This window comes from Gossypium arboreum, chromosome 7, assembly GCF_025698485.1.
Source record: "Gossypium arboreum isolate Shixiya-1 chromosome 7, ASM2569848v2, whole genome shotgun sequence".
In the NCBI taxonomy this organism is placed as follows: Eukaryota; Viridiplantae; Streptophyta; class Magnoliopsida; order Malvales; family Malvaceae; genus Gossypium; species Gossypium arboreum.
The window spans coordinates 87,132,041-87,146,334 of NC_069076.1; the positions used below are offsets into that span (position 1 = coordinate 87,132,041).

The 14,294-nt window shown below is 36.4% G+C and overlaps 1 non-coding gene across 1 annotated transcript; it reads left to right on the plus strand.

Annotated features, from left to right (window-relative positions):
* Positions 1-769: 769 nt before the first annotated feature.
* LOC128296066 (small nucleolar RNA R71) lies at positions 770-876 on the plus strand. The gene has a single exon (XR_008286614.1). It is a non-coding gene; the product is annotated as a small nucleolar RNA R71 (small nucleolar RNA).
* The last annotated feature ends 13,418 nt before the right edge of the window (positions 877-14,294 follow it).

Sequence of the window (14,294 nt, forward strand, 5' to 3'; positions counted from 1 at the left end):
AAGGAACGTTTCACTAACATTTAACCAACAAACTAATACCTAATTTATTTCCTAAAAATGCATAGATAAATTTAAAAAATTAAGGCATGACCACTCTCTCTCGATTCACAAGTCCGATTCTACTAACCCCTGATTTTTGGGATGTTACACTTTCTGATTTTTCAAAGCAGCCTCGGTGTTTTGGAAACAAGTCTCTAACACCGAAATAAACTTTTCCAATATCTCTTTAAGGTTCGGTTTCTTTTCTGGCCGATAAGGTCGTTGTTGAAAACCTGGAGGGGGTGGTGGTTTTTGATATCCTTGACCTTCCCGTGAGAAATTTGGGTGGTTCCTCCAACCTGCATTATAAGTGTTACTCTAAGGGTTGTTTCGAGGTCTAGAATTATTACCCATATAATTTATTTGCTCATGCTACATGCTAGGACCGTAGGGTAAATATTTTGCATTGTTTATTCCACCTCCATTTGTGTCACACTGTATCACCGGATGTACCTGCGTAGAAACACACAAACCATCAATCTTTTTATTTAATAGTTCTACCTGGTTTGTTAACATGGTGACCGCATCAACATTAAAAACACTAGCTACTTTTGTCGACTTTGTCCTCATGACTTGCCACTAATAATTATTCAGTGACATCTCCTCAATAAACTTATAAACCTCCTCTGGTGTTTTATTATTTATAGTACCAACGGTTGCTGCATCGATCATTTGCCTAGTTAAAGGGTTCAAACCATTGTGGAAAGTCTGAACCTGTAGCCATAGAGGTAACCTATGGTGAAAGCACATTCTCAATAAATCTTTACACCTCTCCCATGCATCATATAATGTCTCTAAATCCATTTGTACAAAGGAAGAGATATCATTCCTCAATTTTGCTGTCTTAACCGGTGGGAAGTACTTCAGCAAAAACTTCTCGGTCATTTGATCCCAACTAGTGATAAAACCTCGTAGGAGGGAGTTCAACCACTGCTTAACCTTATTTCTCAACGAGAAGGGGAATAATCGTAGGTGAATGGCGTCATTGGAAATGTCGTTGATCTTGAAAGTGTCGCAAAATTCAAGAAAATTAGCCAAATGTGTATTTAGGTTTTCATCCTGCGAACCATCGAACTGAACAAACTATTGAATCATTTGAATAGTGTTAGGTTTTAGTTCAAAATTATTTGCAGCAATAGCAAGCCTAACAATACTCGATTTAGCCCTAGTGAGAGTGGGTTTGACATAATCATACATAGTACGATGAGCAAGATTCAGATTTGAAGGATCCACAGGAAGTAGCTGATTATTCTGATTATTAGCCATCTCCTCAGTGACGTCTTCTCGCTCTTTCACTGTAGTTTTTCGGTTCTGTCTTGTTTCTTTATGGTTTCTGCGAGCTGTACTTTTAATTTTACTGTCAAAAAGTAGTGGTCCCGACGAGTTTCTTCTAGTCATTAACTAAAGGGAACCTGCCAGAAGCAAATAAAAGAAGAATTAGTAAACAAAAATAAAAATAAAAATGGCTAAATTTATAAAAATCAAGCGTTCCTAATATTTTAGTCCCCAACAACGGAGCCAAAAACTTGATGACGTCTCAAACTAACTAAAATACGATAAAGTCAAGCGCATCTATCGAATAGTAGTATAGCTATGGTAAGTCGAGAATATCATATCCATGAGGACTAAAAGTACTAGTAGTTACTATCTTTTTATTATCTAGCTGAATAAATTGACGGGATTTATTTTAATCTAATTTTAACTAACCTAATTATTAAGACAAAACAGAGAATAAAGTAGGAAAATATTTGAAGAAAACTGAGGATAAAGACAATACCCAAGAAAGAATCCACGTAAACTTTACTTATTATTCTGAATCTGAATTAAATAATTTATTTACTTGCCTTGATCCGTAGAAATCCTTAAATTATATTAATATCCCTTTTGAGAGTAAAAATAACTGACTCTAGGTTGATTAATTGAAATCTCTTTCCAATTAAAACCCCTATTGTCGCATTAACTCAATCTATGGATTTCCCTATTAGATTTGACTCTAATCCGGTAGATTTATGTCATCCTATTTCTAGGATTGCATGCAACTCCACTCAATTATGCCAGATCTACTCTTAGAAGGGGCTTTTGCTCCATTGAATAAGTACATCAATCATGAATTAATATCCTGAAAACATTAAAACATGAAATAAGAACACATAATTGAGATCAAGAACAAATATTTATCATGTAATTCAGAAAAAAAAAATAAGATCCATCTTAGGTTTCATCCTCCTTAGGTATCTAGGGAATTTAGTTCATACTTTTTGGGGAAAACATCTCAAAATTAGGAAAACAATAAAACATAAAGAAACCCAAAAACTTCGAGACAAATTGAATAGAGATCTTCAATCTTGAAGGAGATCCTACTTCTGAGTTGAACCCGTTGGTGTTCTTCAAGCCTTTTCTTCGTTCAACTCTACGTATCTTCTTAGGTCCTCTCCTAGTGTGTACTTGTAGACTTTAGAATGCTCAGAAACCCTAAAAATTGGCTTTTTCCGCATGTTTGAGAAACAAAGAGTGATATTGACACGGGCTTCGACATGGGCGTGTGGCCAGCCCGTGTGGCTCACAAGGGCGTGTGCTCAGCCCGTGTGGGAATGGTCTTGGCTGTGTAGATCCTTAAATCAGCCCGTTTTGTCCATTTTTTGCCCGTTTTCTGCTCCTTTTGTTCCCCTATGCTCACCTAAGTATGGAAACATGAAATTAAAGGATTATAAGCATCAAATTCACTAAATTATATAAAAAAAATCATCCAAAAACATGCTAAGCATGTGATTAAAATGTTATTTTTATGGTTTATCAGCTTTGAAATAGTAAACTCATTCTTGACAATAAACATTAATAATTTAAAGATAAGTTGAGACAAAAATAATCAGAATTCAAGGGAAATGAATCAAACACAAAACCTCACACACACACACACAACACCTAACTACTGAACCAGATCAAATTACTTGACATAATTTAACAATTCAAAATTAAGAAATTTGGGGCGTTACATTTGGCTTGATATCAAATTTGGTACTTTGAAGGTTAAAGGAAATGGCAAATTTTTGAATGGTATTGTGCATATGAAGTAGACTGTGGTATGAAATGGTTAATAGCTTTGGTATGAAATGTATTTGATATGAGTTTAATGCTTTGTTGGTGCTAATGAAGGCATATTGGTTGTATGTTTAAATGATCATGTGAATTGATGTTTTGGCTTTGAAATGTGTATGTTTTGGAGTAGGTTTGAATGGTATAAAATGCCATTATGGGTCAATTTGTTTGGATGGTATGTAACTTGCACAAAAAAGGTCATTTTTGCTGCACACGGGCTACCACATGGTCGTGTGTCACACATGGTGGTTTACACGGCCATGTGTTAAACACGTTCAGGTTGGTTTTTAGTTCACACGGACACAGTGAGTTACACAACATGGAGACACGACCGTGTGACCCTGAATTACACGGCAATAGTTTATTACACAGTTTGGGGACATGACTGATGAAACTGCCCCAGACGGCCTCAGCCTATCACGTGGCCTGGTCATTCGGCCATGTGACCCCTGTTTTACCTTTTTGCTTATATTTTTGTAAAAGTTTCATAATGATCCTGATTTGGTTCCAAGTCAATTTAAGGTCTTTGTAAGCTTAATTGAGACTCGGTTTTGTTTGTGATGCATGTTAAACATAGATTTAACTCGTATATATTGATTTATTTAATATTATGGAGAAAATAGTGTATGATTAATTCTTTTTACTATTATAGCATCCTGTAGCTTAGGTCTTGTGACTGAACTGTTCGATTGCCAGTATACCTCGTGGTGTAGTAGAAAAATATTTCGGCGATCATCAACCATAGATCCATGTACGAGGAATGAATCTGGTTGAAAAAATGGTTGAAAATATACCTTTTTGAAACTGAATGAACGACGAACAATGTTGTTGATAGGATCTCGTTTGGAGATATTGATTCCAGCCGCAACAATAATGTCTCGGCCTTTATGTAATCCACCCAATCAAAGAACGAACAACAACAACCTCTTGAACTTTTCAGAGAGTATTTTTAAAAACGACTGCTAGACCTTTTGTTTTGTTTTCTCTTGGTAACCCTAACACATTAAGGGATTATATTTCTTTTATTTTCTTTGATATCATATATAAGAAAAAAAACAAGATTATTCCCTTATTATTAGAGAAATAAATGAAAAGTCAAGAAAAAATATGTTATTTCCAAAAGTATATCACTTTCCATGCCCTTTTATATTTTGATGAAATTATTATAATTATTTATATTAATAATTTGGTAAACTATATACAATTACTATTTTATATGTTTCAAATTCATATATTAATTTTAATTATGTTCTCTATTTGTGTACGATAAGTTTGCACGTATAATGTGTTCAATATTTAACCATCAAATTAAATTAATTCAATAATTAATTTAATTCATGTGACAACTAAATACAATACCAAATATATTTGGATTCTTTTTGCTTAAATTATAGGGTGTGACTCTGTAGGCTCTTGTAATACTAGTAGTAATACTAGAACGTTTCTAATATTACAGGCAATTAGTGGCATTTAGCAATGTATCATTGCTACCCAAGTTACAAGAAGTCACGATTCGACATAACCTTTCTATGACAATTTTTCATGTATTATATCATTTTATCCTTAATATCTAAATTGGAAACAAGTCATGGAATAGCCCAATCTCATATTTCTTTATATTCTAAGTAGACTATAATAAACAAATAAGTGTAATATCTCATATCAAATTATTTGAGCATGGCCATGCATTTCTAGTCTCACATCATCAAGACACCTAAGATATTGCTCCCATTATGTAAGAAGGACAAATCCTATCTTGATCATCGTCTCCCATTACATAGATTGTGACATACCTAACATCAGTCTTTATAGTATAACTTGTTATGGTAGATGTTTGACTGTGTCAAAATATACAACTCACGATGTTGGGAAAATGATGATTTGAAGTCTGAGAATCATATACATAGTTATCACTATGAGTAATGTTGTGACTATTACACAATAATCCAAGAAACATACTCATAGTGGGTCAGTCCAATATGTTGTTCTCTAAAACATACTTATGTATCGATTTTGACATCTCTATCTTAATGACAACACTTTGTCATCAATCAAACTACACCTTAGTCTCAATACATTATAATTTTCTAAGCCCACAATAATACTTGACTAAGGACCTTTTAAGAATAATTATATTATTTTCAGGATTTTATTATTAACCAGTTTATTTATACACATAAAAAAAGAAACAAAAATAACAATGGCAATGCCTTATATCAATAAACAAGGTAGAATGAGTATGTGATTACAATGATCTCATGATTGGTCTTTGGGCATACTCTAACATGGACCGAGTATAAGGTGTTACATTAATAGTTTTGAAAAATAACATACGGATTAGCTGAACTGAGCTTCAATGATCACGAAAACATAAAAATTACTAAAAACATACCTAAATTTACATACCATGCAAAGACCAAATAACTTTAAACTTTTAAGAGTTTTCTTCATTATAAACCATAATATATACATATTTTTACCCCATGCTTGGCATATTTATGGATGATTTTTCCTTGGTTTCATTGAATTTGATGCTCCTAATCCTTTAAATTCATGTTTTACACTTAGGCGGGCATTGGAAAGCAAAAGGAGCAAGAAACGGGCCAAAAACGGACAAAATGGACCTAAATTTAGGATTTCACATTGCCTAGGAACTCCCACACGGTTAAACAACAGGCCCGCGTGTGACACACGGGTAGACCACATACCCGTGTGTCATGGCAATATCAACATCAAACCAAGTCAGAATTGCACACGGCCTGAACACCTTCACACGGGCGTGGCACACGGCCGTGTCCCTGTCGAGCCCAAGTCTAATTCTACTCAAAAAAGGCTAATTTGAAGTGTTTTGAAGCATTCCAAAGCCTATATAAACACCCTAGAAGAGGATTAAAAGAGACACACAGAGCAGAAGGCAAAAAATACTCAATGACAGCCATCGGAATCAGCTCAGAAGCAGGATCTACATCAAGATTGAGGATTTCCATCCAATTTCTTAGAAGTTCTTTGGGTTTCTTTATATTTTGTTGTTAAGATGTTTTCCATTATTATTATAAACTGAACTCCCTAAATACCTAAAGGAGATGAAACCTAAGACGAATTTTATTACTATTTAAATTATATGATAAATACTTGTTCTTATTCTTAATTGTGAGTTTAACCCTTACTTTAATATTCCAGGATATTAATTCAGGTTTTTGAATTGCTTATTTAGTGGAGGAAAAGTCCTTATTTAAGAGTAGATCATTCATAATTAAGCGGAGTTGCATGCAATCCTAGAGATAATACGACATAAATCTGGCAGATTAGAGTCGAATCTAATAAGGGAATCCATAGATTGAGTTGATGCGCAATAAGGGTTTTAATTAGAAAGAGGTTTTGATTAATCAACCTAGAGTCAGCTGTTTTTAGTCTCGAGAAGGATATTAACATAATTTGGGGACTTTTACGGATTAAGTCAAGTGAATAAATGGTCTAATTAAAAGGTAATAAGTGAAGTCTAGGTGGATTCTTCCTTGGGTATTGTCTTCTCCATTGGTTTTCCAAAAGTATTTTCCAACTTTAATCTATAATTAGTTTTAGATAAAACATTCTCTAAATTGTTAGGCTACATAATAGAAAGATAGTAATTACTAGTACTTTTAGTCCTTGTGGATACGATATTTTCGGTCTCACTATAACTATACTACTGTTCGATAGGTGCACTTGCCTTAAGTCGAATTTTTAGTTAGTTTAATGACCATCAAGTTTTTGGCGCCGTTGCTGGGGACTAAGATATTAGAAATGCTTACTTTTTATTACTTTAGTCATTTTTTATTGCAATTTAATTTTGTTTTTAATTATTAAATTTTCTCTTATTTACTTCTAACAAGTTTATGACTAGACGAAACCCGTTAGGACCTCTACTTTTCGACAGTGAGATTGAAAGCACAGCTCGCAGAAACAGCAGAGAAATAAGGCAAAGCATACAATACATAGAGGAAGGGCAAGAGGACGATATTCATACTACAGCCAAGGAGATGCCTGATGATACGTGATATTCGCGACAGGTTTTAAAAATTTATAATTAATCGTTCTTGAAACTAACTACTATCACGATGAAGGCAAGTGTACCTATCGAACAGTAGTATAGCTTTAGCAAGATCAGATTACCGAACCCAAAAGAACCAAGAGTACTAGTAATTACTTTCTTTTTATTATCTAGCCTAAAATTTAAGGGATTTGGTTATCTAAACTAATTACTAAACTAAGAATACATAGAAAGAAAATTTGGGAAAATACTTTTAGAAAATTCGATTGATTAAGACAATACTAAGGAAAAATCCACCTAGACTTCACTTGTTATTTGACTCTGAATCAGACAATTTATTCATTTGACTTGATCCGTAGAAATCCCTAAGTTATATTATTATCTTTCTCGAGACTAATAACGTCAACCCTAGGTTGATTAATTGAAATCTCTTTCTAATTAACACCTAGTATTGCATTGACTCGATCTATGGATCCCCTTATTAGGTTTCACCCTAATCCAGCAAAATCTTATCACCCTATCTCTAGGCGTGCAATCAACTCTGGTTAATTATGACAAATTTACTCTTAGACAAGGTCTATTCCTCTTCTGAATAAGAGCATTAACTTGAATCAATATCTTGGAATATTAAAACAAGAATTAAGAACACATAATTAAGAACAAGTAAAATATTTATCATACAATTCAGATAATAATAACAAGATCCGTATTAGGTTTCATTCCCCTTAGGTATTTAAGGGGTTTAGTTCATAATTATAGAAGAAAAAATCTCAGAAGAATAATGAATACGAAACATAAAGAAAACCCAAAACCCTTGAATAAAAATTGAAGGAAGATCTTCAGTCTTGATGATGAATCCGGCTTCTGAGATGGACCAATCGGTTCCCCTTGAGTAATTCCTTGCCTCCTACTCTGCGTCTCATTCCTAAGTGCCTCTTCAGGTGTTTAAATAGGCTTTAGAATGCCTAAGAGCCCACAAAATTGGCCTTTTTCGAATAGGGTTATACTTGGGCTCGGCAGGGACATGCTCGTGTGCGATTACTCTAGCCCGTGGTCAAGACTGTTGAATAGGCACAAAATTGTAGTCTACCCGTGTAAGTCGTGCTTCGATCCTACCAAAGGGACACGCCCGTGGGACACGCTCGTGTGAGGAAGCCCAGGCCGTGTTGATTTCTTATGTGGGTCCATTTTCTCTGTTTTCGGCCCATTTCTCGCTCTTTTTACTCTCCTATGCTCACCTAAGTATAAAACATGAAATTAAAGAATTAGGAGCATTGAATTCACCAAATCTAAGGAGAAACCATCCATAAATGTGCTAAGCATGGGATAAAAACTTGTATAAATTACGGTTTATCAAATACCCCCACACTTAAGCTTTTGCTTGTCCTTAAGCAAAATCCTTAACTCACAATCAAAATAAATTCTTCTTGATTTATAATCCCTATCAATAATATCTCAAAATAATCCAAAATTATTCATACATTTAAAATTCAACTAAAAGTACATCAAACTTTCAAACATTCCAAGTTGAGTATTTTATCACGAAAACATAGGTGTCTTCCCTTATCTAAGTAATTACCTTTGATCAAAATATCACAGAGTTTAACATCCTCACTAAGGATTCACTCAAATCACTCAAGGTGTTTAAGGACATCAACTAAAGCACTCATTATTCAATATAAAAAGTTATTACCATAGGCTTGCTTGAAAATCAAATCTCCACCACTATATATTGAGCTGATACATCAATCAAAAAGGTCTTTAGAGGGTTGTAACGTGGCTTTGGTTAGGCCGTGTGGTCACAAGCTGAAGGAAAAGGTTAGAATAAAGATTGAATTGAAAAATTACCTAGCTGGAAAAATAACTAATCATCAATTGAATACAAGTGAGCTTCTTCTCAGAATATAGAATTAACACTCAAGCTCAGAAACGACGAATTACTATTAATATGTGTTGAAGTATTTTTTTTTTTAAGAACAAGTCAAGTACATAGAAGAACAAAACATAGCTAAACAATTAGTTCAAATCAAATCTCGACAAAAATAGGGATCAAATTAGAGGATTTCAATAATAATGGGTTATGGATTAATATTGAGGGTAAATCAATTAATGGTTTGTTACGCTTAAAGGGGTTCACTAAGGGTTAATTATGAAGATAGACTTTTGTGGAGTGAGTGGGTTAAACTTAAGTGCCTTTATCATCTTGACATATCAAATCAAATGGCGTGGTCTTGACATGCATAATCAAGCAAGTTCTAGAATAACAAATCAATACTGACGCACTCATAATAAAAGTGAGCATGAAAGAAATAAAATATGCTCTAAAGGCTCAAGATCTCACAAAAATTATGTCTTTTGGATGTTTAAACTTATGAATTTCAACTCACGGTAATACCTAAACTTAGGGTAACAACCTAAAAGTTTATAATCCTTCAAAAATCAACTTATCATGCTTGATTCCCCAATGTCTTAAAGTTTAAACAATCAATGCATAAATCCCTATGTTTTAATTCAAGACATATCATAAATTAATTAAAATTCATTCTAATAGTGATATGCGTGATTCATGTGAGAATAAGAAAAAATTCAGGGATTTCTAATGATGATATGAAAGGCCCCCCACACTTAAGATGTCATTGCCCTCAATGTACAAAAATAGATGTATTGAAAAATATAGATAAATAATCATAAGATAGGGAGAGAAGTGAAACTTCCTGAATGATGAATGAACTCCTTGAATTGGAGTTATGGAGAATAATCAGCCAAGGCAATGATGAGAATGGAGGAGGATACTCCGGTGGTGGTAGAGGTTCAGTAGCCCATAAGTCCCACGCCAAAAGAATATTATATATGGTGGTAGCTATGGTCATGGTCAAGTAGGACATGGCAGTCGTGGAGAACCTTTTCCAGTGGAGTTTTTAGTTCCTATATGATGATGAGCTTTGGAGCTCTTTATAACTGTGATAGAATCAGAAATTTTTTAAGAAATATAAGGAAGCATAATTACTCGTAATGAAATAGTCGAAACCATAAATTATTTGATAAAAATTATAAAAACTAAAATTAAAATAATAATAAAGGAAAATGAAATAAAGAGTACTTAAATAAGATAAATAAAGATAAAAGTGAAAATAAAAATAATAAATAATAAATAAAAAAATTTTAAACATCGTCATTGTCGGATGGTTCGCGAAGTGGTGGTGGTGATGAAATGTGGAAGTGCTGACAAATCTGATGTAGAGTCACATCAATGTGTTCAAAATGTTGAAACATTACTGCTCAAATCGTGTAAGGCGCTCAGAAATGTCAGAGTATGAAGTCGCCGCATGAACTGGACGATGGATGGGCGGTGGCTGAGATGGCGGGTCCTCATGACGTGGAGGGACATCATCAGTAATGTCTTCTGGGTCCTCCTCCTCGGTGGACTGGATGAGGTAGTACTGAGGAGTGTAGGCGCCACGTCATTTCGTGGTCATCCTCATGTTTAGCATGCTCGAGATGCCTTGTGGAGACAACTGGCCGATGAGAGTGAGGGAGGATGATTGTGCCGCTGTGTTGAAGAGCCCGAAGTGTCGTGCCAATCGAGTCACATAGGGCTCGATAGAGATGACCCCCTCCGATGCCGCTCCATCTGATGGCGGATGGTGAGGGCGATGAAGTAGGCGAGGTCGAGGACATGCCCATTCGCCATGATCCATAAGAAGTAGTCGTCGTGGGTGGTGACGACGCTGGTGCTCTCTCGTCGTCCCGTCAGAGTGTGAGTCAGGAGGGCGTGTAGGTGCCTTAAGCCGATGCCTTAGAGCGGCTAGGATCGTAGGTGGCCGAGGCAGGGATGAGGTCCCTCCAGCACTTTGAGGGAGAGTAGTGGATGTAGCGGTGGAGGGTGTCGAGTTCATTTTCGTCCATGAACTCCTCCGTGTATAGCCCTAGTACAATCCTGAACTCGGGTACGCTCAACTGGCGCACTAGAACACAGAGGCAAAACTGGACCTTTCTAGGATCATTGAAGTTAGTCATGACGGTCTGAAGATGGAACATCGAGCAGAGTTCTAATGTGAACTCGAGATACGTCGGCTCGATGATCTCAAAGAAGAGCCCCCATGGGTCAGTCGTTAGGAGGGCTCAGATCGCGTCTGCCAACTGAATCTATTCAAGTGCGGCCCAGTCAATGAAGCAGCCCACACCTAGGGGTTTGGACAATAATCTCTGAAATAGCTCCTCTTGAGGTCCTAAGGGGAACTCGAGGAAAGGGTGATGGATCTCAGTGGCAGGACCCAAGGATGACGCTGCTCCTTTCCTCTTCTTCGAGGCAGGGACAACGGTCTTCTTACCACATGAGAATGACATTGTATATATGTATTTAAAAGTCGAAGTTCAACCAATATGTCCCAAGAATAGCATGGAAAAACAAAACAGAATAGGAATATTTCATGAGACTCACGAACAAGATGAAGTAAACAAAACTAAAACAACTAAAGCAAATATATTAACTTATTAAAATAGGATTATGAGAATAATGCTACGGGAATATCTAACGCATGAATGCATATGGGTAAGCATAAAATCCATAAAAATGAAAAAATTTGGAGAATGTAATATGAAAAATGGCAAAATTTTTTAATAATAAGCATGAGTATTTCTATTATTCTACTATGAATATTCACTTAAAATGGTCAAATGGATCAGAGAAAATAGGAAATAGGCAAAATATTTAAAGAAAATAGAGAGAAAAGAGTAAACAAATGCAAAAGGGAGAAGCTTGGGTCCTCAGAAACAGTGTTGTAGGCGGTGCACGGGAGTGGTAGGCAGAGCGTGTGGAGTTACAGCGGCTACGGTTAGGGATTTTTGGGGAGAGTGATGATGAATAGTGAGGGGTTTATATAGATTTGGGGGCACATAGCCGTGAGGCACACCCTTGTGCCCTAATTTTTACCCGTGTGTTTCGCGATTTTTAACTTTAGGCACGTCTGACATTCGCCCCACGCCCATGTTCCTTGGGCGTGTGGGCGCACACAGCCGTGTCGTACTTTTTTCACTTCTCCCACACTCGTGTTAGGTTGACAGTGTCGACTATGAGGGCTGGGCACGGGCGTGTCGAACGCCCGTACTAATTTGATAGGTCCGCCCACGGTTTCACAACACGGTCGTGTTGCACGCCCATGTTTGTTTGGAGAATTTTGCCCACGGCCTTATCACACGGCCGTGGTGACTTATCGCATCCCGTGTTGGGGAAAAATTCTTGCCCTGGTTTCACACGGCCGTGTCTCCTTTTGTAGTGTGTGCACAGCCTAAGGCACGCCCGTGTGCCTGGCTGTGTGGATTGGGAAACCCTGTGTTTCAAGACTCAGTTGGTAGGTTAAATGTGAAAAACTAGAATTTAAATAAATTATTATTATTAGTGCTCGGTTGCCTCCCGAGAAGCGCTTATTTATAGTCTAAGTTTGACTTTCCTCTCTGGTGTGTGATCATGGTGGCTCGAGGAGTTTACACTCCTCATCCCTATCATCATCTTTATCAATATAAGGCTTAAGACGAGTATTGTTTACCATAAAAGTTTTGAATTTAGGGTGAATTACCTCGACTGTACCATATGGGAAAATACTGAGAACCGTGAGAGGAATTTCTTTATTAGGTTTGGAAGTTGTAATATGAGGATTTGCTGCATCTAGTAATACTTTGTCTCCAACCTTAAGTTGATTTGATGATGTATTGAGCTCGTCCTGGCTTGGTTTTGGTTTATCGAGTGTTCTCAGTTTCTGTATTCGCAATTCATCTAGTTCCTCGATTTGTAGCCTTCGTTCTTCATAGATAGGTCCTTTGTTATTGCTTGAACATGGCTCGTGTAGGTTCTTCGAACTTATTTTCTGCAAAGTAGGTTGCACCACAGGCTCAGTTTTAGTAGAATGATTTATACAACCACCGTCAATTTTCGATGTGTTACTCGAATTACGAGCTTGAAGGGTGATTATTTTATGTCTTACACGAAGTGTGAGTTTACCTATGCCAACATCAATTATTGTTCTAGCGGTTGCTAAAAAGGGCCTCCTTAAAATTAAAGGAACATTACTATCCTCTTTTATGTCTAGAACAACGAAATCCACTGGGAATATAAATTTGTCAATTTTAACGAGTACATATTCAATAATCCCCCTAGGAAATCTAATTGTTTTATCGGCTAATTGAATACTCATCCTAGTTTGATTGGGTTTCCCAAGACCTAGTTGTTTAAACTTTTTGTAAGACATGACATTGATACTAGCACCTAAATTAGCCAAGGCATTATATACGTCTAGGCTACCAATTAAACAGGGAATTGTAAAACTCCCTGGATCTTTTAATTTGTTGGTCAGCTTATTCTATAGTATGGCTGAGCAAACCGCATTTAGTTCCACATGCCGCTTATTTGTTAAAAGCTCCTTTAAGAATTTGACTGCTTTTGGCATCTGCGAAAAAGCTTCAATAAATGGTAAGTTAATATGTAACTTCTTTAATAATTTAAGGAATTTACCAAATTGTTCTTCTGTGTGGTCTTTCCTTGTCACGTTTGGGTATGGCACACGAGGTTTGTACTCTATACTTACTAGTTTCTGGTCATTGTGGTCCACCTTACCCTTACCTTTACTTACTACAGTTTCTTGCCTCTGTTCTGGTTTAGGTGCAACTAACCCTTCCTCATCTTGAATGGTAATTGCATTGATTTGCTTCCTTGGGTTAGATTCAGTGTTGCTCGGTAGGCTACATTGTGGTCATTTAGATATCAATTTAGTGAGCTGACCTATCTGAGTTTCGACCCTTTGGATTGACGCTGGTTGATTTTTAAGTGCTATCTCGGTATTCTAAAAACGAGTTTCTGACACCGAGTTGAATTTTGTTAGATCTCTTCCAGGTTCAGTTTTTTCTCTTGTTGGTAGGGTGGTTGTTGGAAGCCTGGAGGTGGTGGTGGTCGCTGATTTCCTTGGCCTTCCCATGAGAAATTTGGGTGGTTCCTCCAACCTATATTGTAAGTATTACAATAAGGATTATTTTGAGATCGGGGATTATTACCCATGTAATTTAACTGCTCATTCTCCATGTTGTAGCCATAGGTGGGTAATCTGGATTGCTCGATCCACCTTCACTTGCTTTGCAC